The sequence below is a fragment of the Nomascus leucogenys genome, chromosome 14, assembly GCF_006542625.1.
Source record: "Nomascus leucogenys isolate Asia chromosome 14, Asia_NLE_v1, whole genome shotgun sequence".
NCBI classification, from domain to species: Eukaryota; Metazoa; Chordata; class Mammalia; order Primates; family Hylobatidae; genus Nomascus; species Nomascus leucogenys.
This window is the reverse complement of record NC_044394.1, coordinates 49700604-49706603: the sequence shown is the minus strand read 5'-3', so window position 1 is coordinate 49706603 and position 6000 is coordinate 49700604.

The following is a 6000-nucleotide window of genomic DNA, read 5'->3' as shown; positions in this document are numbered from 1 at the left end:
CCCTTTGCTAGCAGGCTGTAAAATGATACAATCTCCTCGGAAGGCAAGTTGGCAATATCTACCTACTAAATGCACAAATTCTTTGACCCAGCGATTGTACTTGTACAAACGGAACACCTAGCTATGCGTGCACATTTATGAGATGACCCAGGCGGCATTGTTTGCAAGAATGACAAAGGATTGGAGGCTCCTACATAGGTGACGGGTTCCACACTTGCAGTGTTCCCATGCAATGGATCACAGTAGGCAGAACAAATAATTGGAACCACTGATGGACGAATATGGAACCGTGTCCTAGATACATTGGAAAGAGGAAAAACAAAACAAAAGAAATCGAGGAGCAGAACAGGCTGTGGGGCTGGCTGGTTTCAATTCTCGATGAATGGACGAAATGGCACACTCCCATTTGGGTGAAGGAGGGTAACAGAGAAGCAATGTCTATGCTGGTCTAATGTGTGTGCTAAGGAATATCTCTGGATGGATACCCCAAATTGGTTTCATTGGCTATACAGAGGCAAAAATATACCTTTTTGTAGCTTGAGCATTTTAAAATATGTTAGCTGGGCCGGGTGGCAAGTGCCTGTAGTCCCAGCTATTTGGAAGGCTGAGGCGGAAGAATCATTTGAGGCCTGGAGTTCAAGGCTGCAGTGAGCCATGATGGGGTCTATGAATAGCCACTGCATTCCAGCCTAGGTAACACAGTGAGACCCTCATCTCTAAAAACAATAAAAATTCAAAAATATTTTTTTGAACTAGGCAAACATGTTACTTATTTTAAAAAAATAAACAGTTTAAAAGGTGAGGCCAGGCACGGTGGCTCACGCTTGTAATCCCAGCACTTTGGGAGGCCGAGGCAAGCAGATCATGAGGTCAAGAGATCGAGACCATCCTGGCCAACATGGTGAAACCCCGTATCTACTAAAAATACAAAAATTAGCTGGGCACGGTGGTGCTTGTCTGTAGTCCCAGCTACTTGGGAGGCTGAGGCAGGAGAATCGCTTGAACCTGGGAGGCAGAGGTTGCAGTGAGCCAAGATCGCGCCACTGCACTCCAGTCTGGCAACAGGGCAAGGCTTCGTCTCAAAAAAAAAAAAAAGTGGTGAGCGCCAGCTCAGTAATGGAATAAAATGACACCAGTACTTGAGAGGCAAGCAAGTTCCAGGACAGAACGAGGTGGTGGAGGGAAGAGATCATTCCATTTTACATTTTACATTCATATTTTGCAAACAGTTTCATTTCTGTTGCTGCTTTCAATCCAGAGGGCAGTCCTTTCTTTTCAGATGAAGAAATGGAGGCTCAGAGAGGGGAAATGACTTTGTGGAAATCACACAGCAAGTGGCTGAGCCAAGACTCACATCTAGGTGTTTTTGTTTTGTTTTGTTTTTTGAGATGGAGTTTTGCTCTTGTTGGAGTGCAGTGGCGCAATCTCAGCTAACTGCAACCTCCACCTCCTGGATTCAAGTGATTCTCCTGCCTCAGTCTCCCGAATAGCTAGGATCACCACATCTGGCTAACTTTTGTGGTTTTAGTAGAAACGGGGTTTCACCACGTTGGCCAGGCTGGTCTCGAACTCCTCACCTCAGGTGACCCACCTGCCTCAGCCTCCCAAAGTGCTGGGATTCCAGGCATGAGCCACCACACCCAGCCTTGTTTTGTTTTGTTTTTGAGACAGGGTTTTCCTTTGTCACCCAGGCTGGAGTGCAGTGGCGCAATCTCAGCTCACTGCAGCTTCCGCCGCCAGGGTTCAAACAAACAATCCTCCTGCCTCAGCCTCCCTAGTAGCTGGGACTACAGGTGTGCACCACCACACCCGGCTAATTTTTGTATTTTTAGTAGAGACAGGGTTTCACCATGTTGGCCAGGCTGGTCTCAAACTCCTGACCTCAGGTGATCCGTCAGCCTCAGCCTCCCAAAGTGCTGGAATTATAGGCATGAGCCACCAGGCCCGGCTGCATCCAGGTTTTCAGGCTCCCCATCACATGCTTTTTTCTACCTCACCCTATAGCAGACAAGACCTGGGGTCTTGGGTCACTGCTATCCCTATTTCCGCCTAGAACATGATCTAGACCACAGTACATACAGGCTCAGGCACCAGCTGTCAGAGAATGGCGTCAGATTCTAGCTCAGCTACATCCTACCTGAGTGACTTTTCGGGGAGTTACTTTTTGGACTGTGCTGTGGCCTGTTTGTGCCCCACCTAAATTCGTATGTTGAAACTTACTCTCCAATGTGATGGTATTAAGAGGTGGGGCATTTGGGAGGTGATTAGTGCTCTTATAAAAGAGGCTGGAGTGCAGGGTGCGGTGGCTCATGCCTGTAATCCCAGCACTTTGGGAGGCTGTGGCGGGCAGATCACCTGAGGTTGGGAGTTCAAGACCAGCCTGACCAACATGGAGAAACCCCATCTCTACTAAAAATACAAAATTAGCTGGGCATGGTGGTGCGTGCTTGTAATCCCAACTACTCAGGAGGCTGAGGTGGGAGAATCACTTGAACTCGAGAGGCAGAGGTTGCAGTGAGCCGAGATCGCGCCATTGCACTCCAGCCTGGACAACAAGATGAAACTTTGTCTCAAAAAAAAAAAAAAAAAAAAAAAAAAAAGAGGCTGGAGGGAACTTGTTCACTTTTGCCCTGTGAAGACACAGCAAAAAGGTGCTATCTTTGAAGCAGAGAGTGAGGCCAGGTGCAGTGGCTTATACCAGTAATCCCAACACTTTGGGAAGCTAAGAGGAGAGGATCACTTGAGCCCAGGAGTTTGAGACCAGCCTAGGCAACATGATAAAATCCTGTCTCTACAAAAAAATCCCAAAATTAGCCAGATGTGGTGGCACATGCCTCTAGTCCCAGCTATTAGGGAGGCTAGGTTGGAGAATTGCTTGAGCCCCAGGAGGTACAGGCAGTAGTGAGCCGTGATCACACCACTGCACTCCAGCCTGGGGGACAGAGTGAGACCCTGTCTCAAAAAAAAAAATTTTTTTTTCCTTTTTCTTAATTCACCTCCCCTTCCTTATTTCTATTTACTTTTAAAAATTAATATATAGTAAAACTGGCCGGGCACAGTGGTTCACACCTGTAATGCCAGCACTTTGGGAGGCCAAAGAGGGCAGATCATTTGAGGTCAGGAGTTCGAGACCAGCCTGGGCAACATGGTAAAACCCTGTCTCTACTAAAAATACAGAAATTATCCTAGATGTGGTGGTGGGTGCCTGTAATCCCAGCTACTCAGGAGGCTGAGGCAGGAGAATCACTTTAACCTGAGAGATGGAGGTTGCCATGGGCCAAGATCGCACCACTGCACTCCAGCCTGGGCCCTGGGTGACAGACAGAGTGAGACACTGTCTCAGAAAATAAAAATATATAAATATAAATAAATAAATAAAATTAACATATAGTAAAGTTGATTTTTGTTGTTGTTGTTGTTTCGATTTGCATAATCACCATCACAATCAGGATACAGACAGTTCCATCGCCCCAAGAAACCTCCTCAAGAGTCCCCTTCGGGGAGCCACATTCTTTCCCCACCCCAGCCTCTGCCTAGAAATGGCTAACATGTTCTCTGTCCCTGTAATTTTGTCTTCTTGAGAATGTCATAGAAATGGAATTTTACATGATATAACCTTTTGACTGGCTCTTTTCTCTAGAATAATGCCTTTGAGGTTCATCGCAGGTGCTATGTATATCAATAGTTCATTTCATTTGATTATGGGGATACCATAGTTTGTTTATCCATTCATTCATTGAAGGACATTTGGGTTGTTTCCAGTTTTTGGTGATTATGAATAGAGCTGCTATAGATATTTGTGCAAAGGTTTTTGTGTGAACAAAAGTTTTCATTTCTCTAGGCAGTAATTCTCAACTGGAGGCAATTTCGCCTCCCATGGGACATTTGGCAATGACTCTGACATTTATGATTGTCAAGGTGAAGTGCTGCTGGTATCTAGTTGGCAGAGGTCAGGGATGCTGCTAAACAACCTATAATACACAGGACAGTCCCTACAACGAGGAATGATCTGGCCCAAAATATCAATAGCACGGAGGCTGAGAAATCCTGGTCTTGGGAATACACAGAACTGAAATTGTTGGTCGTGTGGTATGATATGGTTTGGCTGTGTCCCCCCACCCAAATCTCATCTGGAATTGTAGTTCCCATAATCCACATGTGTCATGGGAGGGACCTGGTGGGAGGTAATTGAATCATGGAGGCAGTTACCCCCATGCTGCTGTTCTCGTGATAGTGAGCGTGTTCTCACGAGATCTGATTGTTTTATAAGGGGCTTTTCCCCTGCTTCGATCTGCACTTCTCCTTGCTGCTGCCCTGTGAAGAAGGACGTGTTTGTTTCCCCTTCTGCCATGATTGTAAGTTTCCTGAGGCCTCCCCAGCCATGCAGAACAGTGAGTCAATTAAACCTCTTTCCTTTATAAATTACCCAGTCTCGGGTATGTCTTTATTAGCAGCATGAGAGCAGACTAATACACGATATGTGTATGTTTCACGCTATAAAAAATTGCCAAACTGTTTTCCAGAGTGACTTTACCATTTTGCATTTCCACCAACAATGTTGAAGGTTCTAGGTGCTTTACATCTTTGGCAGTGTTTGACATTGTTAGTCTTTTTTATTTTATCCATTATACTAGGCATGTGGTGGTATCTCATTATGCCTTTAATTTGCATTTCCTTAATGGCTAATCATGTTAAATATCTTTTCATGAGCTTATTTGCCATCTGTATATCCTCTTTGGTAAAGTGTCTATTCAAATCTTTTGCGCCTTTTAAAGTTGGATTTATTTCTTACTGTTGAATTTTAAAGGTTCTTTATATATTATGGACACAAGTTTCTTTGTGGAATATGTGATTTGCATCTTCTCTCATTCTATTGTTTTTCCATTCTCTTAACAGTGTCTTTCACACAGCAAAAATTTTTAATTTTGGTGAATTTCAATGCCTTACTCCATTTTGTGCTCCTATAAATACTACAGACTGGCTGGGCATGGTGGCTCACACCTCTAATCCCAGCACTTTGGGAGGCCAAGGCAGGCAGATCACTTGAGGTCAGGAGTTCAAGACCGGCCTGGCCAACATGGTGAAACCCTGTCTCTACTAAAAATACAAAAATTAGCCAGGCATGGTGGTGGGTGCCTGTAATTCCAGCTACTCGGGAGGCTGGGGCAGGAGAATTGGTTGAACCTGGGAGGCAGAGGTTGCAGTGAGCTGAGATGGCACCACTGCACTCTAGCCTGGGCAACAGAGCAAGACTCTGTCTGAAAATAATAATAATAAAAGTTAACATTTGAGGAAGGTGTGAGATTTAGGCTGAGGTCCCCCCCCCACTTTTTAAAATATGGATGTCAATCATTGCAACCATGTGTTGAAAAGATTGTTCTCCTTCATTAAATTATGTCTTTGTCAAAACTGATGGAATTGACGTCTTTGTCAAAAATCAGTTGGGCTTATTTGTGTTTGGTCTATTTCTGTGTTCTCTAGTCTCTCTCCTTGACTGCTGGCCTCTACCCATTTGCCAATAGCACATTGTCTTGATGACTGCCACTTTATCATAAGTCTTCAAGCGGAGTAGTGTGATTGTAAGTCCTGTTGCTTTATTGTCCTTCTTTATCAAAATGGTTTGGTTTTTCCAATTCTTTTGCCCTTCTGTAGACATTTTAGAATCATCTATCTATATCTACAACCTTTCCTTCTTTTTTTTTTTTTTTTTTTGAGACGGAGTCTTGCTGTGTTGCCCAGGCTGGAGTGCAGTGGTACGATCTCGGCCCACTGCAAGCTTCACCCTTGGGTTCACGCCATTCTCCTGCCTCAGCCTCCCAAGTAGCTGGGACTACAGGCGCCTGTCACCACGCCCAGCTAATTTTTTGTATTTTTAGTAGAGATGGGGTTTCACTATGTTAGCCAGGATGGTCTCGATCTCCTGACCTCATGATCCGCCCATCTCGGCCTCCGAAAGTGCTGGGATTACAGGCATGAGCCACTGTGCCCGGCCAACCTTTC